The sequence below is a fragment of the Hevea brasiliensis genome, chromosome 16, assembly GCF_030052815.1.
Source record: "Hevea brasiliensis isolate MT/VB/25A 57/8 chromosome 16, ASM3005281v1, whole genome shotgun sequence".
NCBI lineage: Eukaryota > Viridiplantae > Streptophyta > Magnoliopsida > Malpighiales > Euphorbiaceae > Hevea > Hevea brasiliensis.
In genome coordinates this window covers 41,652,397-41,662,198 of record NC_079508.1, presented here as the reverse complement: position 1 = coordinate 41,662,198, position 9,802 = coordinate 41,652,397, and the positions used below count along the sequence as shown (strand labels likewise).

The 9,802-nt window shown below is 25.7% G+C and overlaps 1 pseudogene; it reads left to right on the top strand.

Annotated features, from left to right (window-relative positions):
* Positions 1–1,466: 1,466 nt before the first annotated feature.
* On the top strand, positions 1,467–5,838 carry LOC131174616 (putative receptor protein kinase ZmPK1; annotated as a pseudogene).
* The last annotated feature ends 3,964 nt before the right edge of the window (positions 5,839–9,802 follow it).

The window sequence follows — 9,802 nt, the reverse complement described above, 5'->3', positions numbered from 1 at the left end:
AATATTTCACTAATTAATTTATAAAAATGATATTTAATTAATATAAAACTAATTAAATCAAAACCATCTAATTAATAATGTAATGAAAAATAATAATATTATTATCTAATACATATATTTTTATATTTTATTTATTTATTTATTTATATAGGACAAAGACAACATTTAATTGACAAACAACTTGATGTGTGACAATTTTTTCTCATTTGCGCATGAATTTTTTTTTTTATTACTTTTCTTGCTTTTTTTTAACTATAAATATTTAAAATAATTTGCCGCCCGTAACTCCACCAAATTAAAAGTTACGAAGGTTCAAAGCTGCAGTGGTCTTCCACTGAAGCACATATATGTATTGTTTTTACCTAAATTAAAAAGTGTATCTGTTACTTTCAATTCAAATATAGAGAAATTTCACCGCAATTATGTCGACTCAACAATTCGCTCCAAGGTTAATTAACCGGTCGAGTTGAATGAGTTTAATTTTTAATCACTTTAATTTAAATTATTTTCAATTCTTAAGTATTGGTTTTTTTTATTATATTTTAATTAGATTATTTTAAACTGTGAGTCGATTCAAATTATTTATTGGGTCATTATATGAAATGGATTTTGAGTTTGTTTTGAATTCATTTAATAAGTAGTAGATTGCTCCAAATCAAAATAATAATCAATAAAGATAGTTTAGTTAGTTTTCGTTCACCTTTAAAATGTAAAAAATGAGTCAAATCTTGAGTTCGAGTTTCCTTAATTATCTATTTTAAGGTAATCCATTGTTATATCGGGCACATAAAATAAAAATAAAATAAAATAATAATTTTTATTAGAAAAATTAAATTAGCAAAAATTAATTTTTAAATCAAAATGCACGTTAATCAATCAACTCAAACGGCTGAGTTTCAAGTAGAGTCATGATCACACAACTCGATCCGACATCATCCCAAAGCATCAACAAGCTTATGCTGATTCCTATGATCAAGAAGACCTCCCCAGTAAGAAGACAATCACAGTACAAATACAAGCACAAGAACAAGGGAATGATAATCCGCCAATTCCACCAGTGAATCATGATTCTGCCATATATAACGACACATGGGCTGAAGCTCAAGTTCAACAAGACAGCTGTGAAATAGATTTTTCTGGACCATGCATCGTTAAAGTCAGTGCACGTGCACAAGTCAATATTAGTGCCATTGTGAAAGAATGGCGTCAACAGCAGATGCATCGTGGCTAGGTCCCCCACCTTAGATCACTGCAGCCCATGCACAGAGAACACAATTCATGGAGTAAATTGTTTTAAATTGAAAAAGTATTAAATGATATGGACTAATTTATTGATGGAATTAAAATTTAAGGACCTAATTTTTATTAAAAATAAATTAAGAATTGATATATATATGAATTTTGCCAATACTTCAGGGTCATAATTGTACATTACCATTTTTATTTATTATAAATACATGCATGGAGCACAGAGAAGAGTCAGGTAATTGTTTGAATTTCCACAAACGCATGGCAATACTACTTCTGCTTGCTCTGCCTTTGATTTTATCCTCTCCATCATTGTCCTCAGCATCTGATAGTCTAACCAAAGACTCATCTTTATTAGTGGAGAACACAGACGATCTTTTGATTTCACCAAGTGGCACTTTCATCGCCGGATTCTTCCCCGTCGGTGATAATGCTTACTGCTTTGCCATATGTTTTGATGAATCTTTCTGCAATAACAATTGCACTATAGTTTGGATGGCAAACCGTGACCAACCAGTTAATGGGAAACGTTCAGCACTCTCTCTGCTAAAATCTGGTAATCTTATCTTAACCGATGCTGGTCGAGTCACAGTTTGGGCTACGGATCACACAGTTTCAGAATCTTCAGTGCACTTACACCTTCAGGACAGTGGCAATCTTGTGCTGAACAACTCGGAAGGAGATGTTCTTTGGCAAAGCTTTGATTTCCCCACGAATGCTCTCCTTCTGCTTCAGCCACTAAGAAAAGATAAGCTGCTTGTGTCCTCAAGAAGTCAAACCAACTATAGTTCAGGATTCCACAAGCTTTTGTTCGACAATGATAATGTTCTTCATCTTCTTTTTGCTAGTCCAAATATCACAAGCCTTTACTGGCCAGATCCTGAACTCTTGGTCTCTGAAGCTAAAAGATCTACTTACAACAGTAGAAGGGCTTATTTTGATCCTTTGGGCAATTTCAGTTCATCAGATAAGTTCTTTTCTAAGTCAGCAGATTATGGAGCGAACTTGAAAGAAGATTGACAATGGATAGCGATGGAAATCTTCGATTGTACAGTCGAGAAGATAAGCGAGACGCGTGGACTGTTTCATGGCAGGCCATATCTCAACCCTGCAGTATTCAGAGCTTTTTTGACAAAAAAGTTGTAATTAAAAATAAAAAAACGGTGAGTTTGAAATTAATTATTAAAAAAGAGTGAATTATATTGAGTTAGATGAAATGAGTGCGGAACGCTAATTATAATAAAATTTTTAAGGTCTGGATGCTATTCAAAATAGCGTCCGCGTAAAAATTTTGAAAGGGGAGCTGGACGCTATTTAAAATAGCGTCCAGCTTCCTTACAATAATAAAAAATTGATTAAAAAAAATTTAAAAGTTGAACGCTATTTATAATAGCATATAATTTTTTTTTAATTTTTAATAATTTTATTTTATATTTTAAATAAAATATAAATATTATTTTAATAAATAAAATTATAATATGTAATATTATATATTATAATATTTTTATTATAAATATTATTTTTTAATTTAAAATTAAATTAAAATAAAAAATTAAAATTAAAAAATAAATAATTAAAAAAATTTAAGAAAAATTACACGCTACTAAGTAGCCTCCAACTTTTCTTTAAATTTTTAATTATTTTACTTTATATTTTAAATAAATTAAAATTATTATTTTAATAAATAAAATTATAATATTATATATTATATATTATAATATTTTTATTATAAATATTATCTTTTTAATTTAAAATTAAATTAAAATTTAATAAAATAAAAAAGTAAAATTAAAAAAATAAATAATTAAAAAGATTTAAAAAATTAGACCAACTTATAGTCTAATTTTGTTTAATATTTTATTTTATAATTTTATTATAATTTTTTAATATTTTTTATTTTTTTAATTTATTTAAAATATAAAATAAAATAATTAAAAATATTATTCAATATATAATATTAATTATTATAATTTTATTTATTAAAATAATATTTTTAATTTATTTAAAATATAAAATAAAATAATTAAAAATTTAAAGAAAAATTAAAAGTAGCGTCCAACTTTTTTTAAATTTTTTTAATTATTTATTTTTTAATTTTAATTTTAATTTTTTATTTTATTAAATTTAATTTAATTTAAATTAAAAATTAATATTTATAATAAAAATATTATAATATATAATATTACATATTATAATTTTATTCATTAAAATAATATTTATATTTTATTTAAAATATAAAATAAAATTATTAAAAATTAAAAAAAAAAATTGGACGCTATTATAAATAGCGTCCAACCTTTAAACTTTTTTTAATTAATTTTTTATTATTATAAGGAAGTTGGACGCTATTTTGAATAGCGTCCAGCTCTTCTTTCAAATTTTTTACGCGGACGCTATTCAATATAGCGTCCGGACCTTAAAAACGCTATTATAATTAGCGTCCCACACTCAATTCGTCTAGTTCAGCATAATTCACCCCTTTTTGATAATTAGTTTCAAACTCACATATTTTTTATTACACCTTTTTTGTTAAAAGCCCTAGTATTCATGGGATTGGTGGACCAAATAATATCTGCAACTATGTTCCTGGTTCTGGTAGGAATTGTTCCTGCCTCCGGGGATTCAAGATGAAGAATGTAACTGACTGGTCTTTGGGACGTGAGCCAGAAATCAAGCTTTGTTCAACAAATGAGATCAATTTCCTTAGACTAACTCATGTGCAATTTTATGGGTATGACTATGGCTTCTATCCGAATTACACCTTAAGGTGAAAAGAAGTATGCTCCAAAAGATGTGATTGCTCTGGGTTCCAATTCAGATTCAGCAAGCATGGCAATCCGAATAGCACTCCTTACTGTTTTGTGAAGTTCCGATTGCTAAACGGGCATCGTTCGCCGAGTTTTGAAGGAGATTTTTGCTTGAAAGAGCCAAAAACAAACCCCCTTGTACTCGGAACTTTTGGCTAAAAAGGTGTAATCGAAAATAAAATAATATTAAAAAAAAAGTGTTTAAAAATAATTATAAAAAAAGAGTAAGAAAGTCGGACGCTATTCAAAATAGTGTCCAGCTTTCCTTTAAATAATAAAAAGTTAATTAAAAAAAGTTTAAAAGTTAGACATTACTTATAGTACTTATAGTAGCGTTCAATTTTTTTTTTTAATTTTTAATTATTTTATTTTATATTTTAAATAAAATATAAATATTATTTTAATAAATAAAATTATAATATATAATATTATATATTATAATATTTTTATTATAAATATTATTTTTTAATTTAAAATTTAATAAAATAAAAAATTAAAATTAAAAAAAATAAATAATTAAAAAAGTTAAAGTTCAACTTTTTTTTTAATTTTTAATTATTTTATTTTATATTTTAAATAAATTAAAAATATTATTTTAACAAATAAAGTTATAATAATGAGTATTATATATTATAATATTTTTATTTTATAATAAAATAAAAATATTATAATATATAATATTAATTATTATAATTTTATTTATTAAAATAATATATTTAATTTATTTAAAATATAAAATAAAATAATTAAAAATTTAAAGAAATTACGAAGGTTACATTGCGCAGGTGAAATTACCAAGCTAGACATAGTGTATATAAAAATCCCTGAAAATGGAACACTAAAGTTTCTGCTTTGGTTTGCTTCGATTATTGAAGCAATTGAGTTCACTGGTATTTTCTTGCTATGGTGTTTCTTGATGAGAACCCACCAGAACTCCGTCGCACTTAAGCAAGATTACCTTCAAGTTGCAACTGGCTTTAGAAAATTCACCTACGCCAAGCTGGAAAAAGCAACCCGTGGTTTCAGTGAAGAAATTGGAAGAGGAGCAGGAGGAATTGTTTATAGAGGAGTCCTATCTGATCATAGACTTGCAGCAGTAAAGCGACTGGTCGATGAAGCTGGCCAAGGTGAAGCACAGTTCCGGGCCGAAGTTAGTGTGATTGGGAAACTTAATCACATGAACCTAATAGAGATGTGGGGATATTGTGCGGAGGGAAAGCACAGGCTTGTGGTTTGCTAGTACATGGAGCATGGATCCTTGGCAGATAATCTCTCTTCTAACACTCTTGATTGGAAGAAGAGGTTTAACATTGCCTTAGGTGTAGCCAAAGGCCTTTCCGATTTACATGAAGAGCGCTTGGAGTGGGTTCTACACTGTGATATAAAGCCTCAAAACATACTGCTAGACCTTGGTTACCAGCCAAAGGTGTCAGATTTTGGCCTGTCTCATCCTCTGAAAACAGATAGCCATGGAATTTCAAGACTTTCAAGGATTAGAGGTACTAGAGGTTACATTGCTCCAGAGTGGGTTTTGAATCTGCCCATCACTTCCAAGGTGGATGCTTATAGCTATGGAATGGTCTTATTGGGGATGGTAACAGGAAAAAGCCCAACAGCAGATATAGAAGACAGAAGACTGGTTACATTGGTAAAATAAAATATTAAAGGAGCTTCTGCAATGGATTTGAGTAAGGAAAAAATTGTAAACCCTGATGTGGAAGGAAATTATGACAAGACCCAGATGAAAATTCTTGTTGGGGTGGCTTTAAAATGTGTAATATGAGAAGCATCGCTCTGAATCTGTTGAATTCACCATTGAATAGTGAAATGGAAGTCCAGAAGGATTTTCCCTTTTCTTTTTTTGTTATTATCAATTTTATTTCTTCTTTTTTTTATTGTTATCAATTTTATTTCTTTGGAGACAAATGAATCTAATTGTGTCAAAGTTTATCTAGAATAAGTTTTGCTGGTTTATGAAATAAACTTGAAATTTAGTTCAATTCATTAATTAAAGAACTTTTTTTATGAATATTAACTAAAGTGCTAATGACTAAGAAAATCATAAATTTTCAAATTTTTTTGTGATTTTATTTAATTTTTATTAATGGAAATTTTATATGCCTAATTGAATGAAAAACTTTGATTTGAACTTCTCTTATAAATTTAATTAGGATTTTACACTTTTTAGTTAAAATAATTTGGCAAAAATGTTCTTTTAATTGCTTAAAAAATAATAAAAAAAGTCACTTAAGTTTTATTTTAATAATTAAGTTTATTAATTTATATTATTAACAAATAAATAACTAAAATAATTTTACAAAATATATAAAGTAAATAAAATATTATAAAAGATTTATAAACTTAAATTGCTCTGGATGTTTTTAAGGCACTATGTTTGGCTAATTTTCATATAATTTGCTTAGAAAATATATAAAAAATTCCTTTATTTCAACTAAACGCCGAAAATAGTTCATATTTTGCTAAATATCTAACTTTAACTTGAAAATCTCCTTTAAACTTTTTAAAGTGTCATTAAAAAATATATAAATATTATTAAAATTATAAATAATATTCTACCTATAATGTAAATAACAAGAGCCATAAAAATTGATTAATTATATCAAAATTGAAATGATTAAATTAAATTAAAAGTAAAAAGATTTGAATTTTTAATGTGATTGAGCCTTCTTTATTAAGAAAACTTTATTTTAATTTTATAATTTTTTTTAATTTATAACTCTTATGTTTTCATGACTTTTATTAACTTTATTAACAAAATCTAAAATTATTTTTTAAAATATAAATTTTCAATATATATTTTAACTTTTGTTATTTATCTTACATATACATAATATTATCTATTATTTTAATAATATTCATATTTTTAAATGATACTTAAAAATTTTTAAGGGAGATTTTAATATTAAAATTTAGTATTTAGTTAATGAAAAAATTTTAAAAATTCTGTGTTTGATCGAAGCAAAGGAGTTTTTATGCATTTTTAATAAATTTAAATTTAAATATTATAAATTTTATAATATTTTATTCATTTTATGGATTTTACAAAATTATTTTATTTATTTATTTATTAATAATAACTAAAATTAAATTTATTTGTTTAATGGAGTTTTAAATGACTATCAAGTTGTTTCTTAAGGATTTAAATCACAATCTTTATTTAATTAAATCCTGCGATTCAGTGTTGGGTACATCCTACTTCGAATTTCTGGAAGTATAATATATATAAACGGTGCTGTTTCTTCCACACTCAATGTTCTGAACTTTGCTTGTGTGCTGCTCGTGATGCTTCTGGTTGTCTTTAAATGGCTCTTTATGGTTCATTTCCTGATTCTAAGTCTTCTCAAGATGTTGAGGCTCCTGCTCTTCGTGAAGCGTTCGTTGACTTCATCGCCAGTCCCGTGTTAATGTGATTTTTGAGCTTGACGCTCTGTTGTTCAAACTGTTCATTGACATGCAGAAGATTGGATTAATTATTAAAAAAATATAAAAATAAAAGTATTTATAAATCTGATGTAAATTTGAAACTATTTGCAAAAATAGTATTTACTTAAGAAAATACCATTGAGATAGGAGTTTTCTTGACAGGCCTAACTTTTAATTTTTTATCAGAAAGTATAATTATATACTTTTGAAAATGTCACTTTCAATAACATTTTTAAAAATATGTAGCCATATATTTGTAAAAATATTGCTCTCAATAATATTTTTAAAAACACATAATTATATATTTTTTAAGACGTCACTCCTAATGGTATTTTTAGAAATATGTAAAATAAAAGATAAAATTACTTTAAACACATCACTCCCAATGATATTTTCAAAAACACGTAGTTATATACTTTTGAAAATGCCACTCTAATAGCATTTTGAGAAACATGTGAAATAAAAGATAAAATTACTTTGAAGAACATCACTCTTAATAACATTTTTCAGAAGCATGTAGCCATGTGCTTTTGAAAATATCACTCATAATAACATTTTCAAAAGCACATGAAATGAAAGATAAAATTATTTAAAGTTATATAATTATTATGTTTGTGTTCTTTCTTTTATTTTTATTCAATCATTTTTTTAATGGGTGTATAATAAATATATATTTTAAAATTATTTGAATAAAATGATTTTACAATTTTAAAATAAAATCAAATAAAAATAAAATAATTATAATATCACAAGGACTCAACCTAATGGAAAAATGGGGTATATATATATATATATATATATATATATATATATATATATATATATATATATATATATATATATATATAGAAACTGAACAAATGAACTAATCTGTCAACAGAATAAAAAGTGATAAATTAACTTATTATATTTTTAAAATATATAGAGACTAAATTATTAATTTTAGATTATATTAAAGTTTACCGTAAAAAAATCTAAAACACACAAAATAAAATAAAATTCACAATTTTTCCATTAAGTTGAGTCATTGTGATATTATAATCATTTTATTTTTTTATTTAATTTTAGTTTAAATAATTTTAAAATGGTAAAAATTGTTTTATATTTATTTATTTATTTATTTATTGTACACTCATCGAAAGGAACATAATTCAATAAAGATAAAAGAAAGAATACAAATAAAATAATAATAAGAAAGGACACAAATAAAATAATAATTATACACTTTTAAATAATTTTATATTTTTATTTTGCATGCTTTTGAAAATGCCACTAGGAATAGCGTTTTCAAAAGCATATGGCTATGTACTTCTGAAAATGCCATTGAGAGTGATGTTTTTAAAGGTATATGGTTACATGCTTCTGAAAATATTATTAAGAGTAGCATTTTTAAAAGCATATAGTTGTACTGTCTGACAAATTGACTTGTTAAAAAAAAAACTCATTTCCCAATGACACTTTTTTAAGCAAACACAATTTTTGTAAATAATTTTAAATTCACATCAGATTTATAAATAATTTTTATTTTTATATTTTTTTAATAATTAATCCCAGAAGATTGGTCTAAATGTAGATCTTTGGTTGGTGATTATGTTTATCTATTACAAGTTAGTCTATGTCGTTGGTCAAGCGTTTTGCTAATAATGCAACACATTCTCTTGCGAAATTTGCTTTATTTTTGCAAGCTTTTATTGTGTAGTATTCTTCATTGGTTTGTATTGTTTCATCTTTGGACTCTAATATTTATGTTTAGTGAATGGTTTTCCTTGAAAAAAAAAAGTAAATTACTATTTAGCTCATGTATTTTAATAAAACTAATTGGCAAAAGGCCTATTTGAACCCTTAAAGTTATACTAAATAGTCATTTAAGCCCTTTAAGTATTTTGAGGTCTGATTAAGTCCCTCAACTCTTTAAAATAAATTATACAACTCTAAAAGTATTTTAAATTGGTTAAAATTAATCCAAAGTGAGTCACGTGAGAGGACGTTCGTTATCTTCTCACTTCTTTCCGTCATCTCTTTCGTCAAGACTACTGCCATGGTTTTGTGGATTTCAATTCTTGTCGAATGGGTCTTGCAAAATTCTTCTTAGATGCAACATGCATTGTCAGGACCCTACAGCAAGAAAGACTAAAATAAGACTATGGTTATCTCGTGGGTTGTTAGCTGCTATGAGAAAGAAATGGAGAAATAGTGTTCTAAGGTAGTTTTAGGGTTACTATTTTTTTTCTTTTCATTTTTGCTTAACTATTTCAGCACACTTTCATTAACTATTTAGCCTCTTACATATTACAAAGTCAAAT